Source organism: Neophocaena asiaeorientalis, unplaced genomic scaffold (genome assembly GCF_003031525.2).
Source record: "Neophocaena asiaeorientalis asiaeorientalis breed wild unplaced genomic scaffold, Neophocaena_asiaeorientalis_V1.1 scaffold119, whole genome shotgun sequence".
In the NCBI taxonomy this organism is placed as follows: domain Eukaryota; kingdom Metazoa; phylum Chordata; class Mammalia; order Artiodactyla; family Phocoenidae; genus Neophocaena; species Neophocaena asiaeorientalis.
Genome location: NW_020175821.1, coordinates 3,535,532 through 3,536,591, shown reverse-complemented (window position 1 = coordinate 3,536,591; position 1,060 = coordinate 3,535,532).

The window sequence follows — 1,060 nt, the reverse complement described above, 5'->3', positions numbered from 1 at the left end:
GGGTTCACAAAAAACTCCCCACGTGCTGCCACCCCACGGGCTGGGCACACAGGTTCGTGTGCTGGCGCTTCAGCAGGATCCTAGGGTACGCGATTCACCAGACCCTCCAGACCCTTCTCCCTAGGCCGGCACAAAGATGAGGGCGGGGGCGGGGAGGGGTGGGGACGAAGGGCCAGGCTAGGAAGGGGCCTTTAACCACCTCTCCGCAATTGCCTCTGACTCACTAATCTGCCCAGTACTGAAGCTGAGCCGGGCCTGCATCCCACGCTTTGGGGCAGAGGCAGGGGTCCTTGGTCTCGAGCTCTAGCATCCATTATCCACCCTGCCCTCTATTAACGGCCCAGAGAGAAGCAGGAACCGTTTAACAGACCTCTTCCAGCTCTCAAAGGAGTTTGATATAATTTAAACCCGGACCTGCCGTTCGTGTGGGCTTCAGACTCCCGCGCGCCGCCGCCTTTAACGTGGCAAACACTTCAGTCAATTATCCCCCTCGCGGAGCTTCTATTTAAAGAGACATTGTCAGGTTCTTAAGCCTCGGATCAGACCCGCTGCTTTCTGCTTCACATACAAAGACTCAAAACACGAGTTCTTTGAGGATTGGAAGAAATACAATTAATCAAAGCCTTCGCAACCGTTCCCCCCTGCGGGAGCACCCACGTGCAAGACCGGGAGCTGCGAGGCGGTGGGGGCGGGGGAAGTGCTAAGTCCTTTCCATTTCAGGCCTCTGAGAGTGAGAGGAAACAGGCTCAAGAGCCCAGAGCTGGGCTGGGCGAGGGGGGCGAGGGGGGCGCGTCAGCGGGATGGGGGGAATGACCCCACATTGTCGATGAAGTTGAATCTTGGGTCTGCCTCCGGCTGAGGCAGAAGAAGCTGGTTCAAGGGACAACTAGCATTCCTCCCACCCCCAAACTATGCTTTCAATGTCTTGAGGCAGGAGTTTCTCCCCCTAAAAATGTAACCTCCAGACTCCTTCCCTCCCGTTCAGAAAGGCTCCGAGGCCCATCTCCAGGCTCCCCTTCTCCATCACTCCAACACAAGGGGAAGGGATACTTAGGTCGTG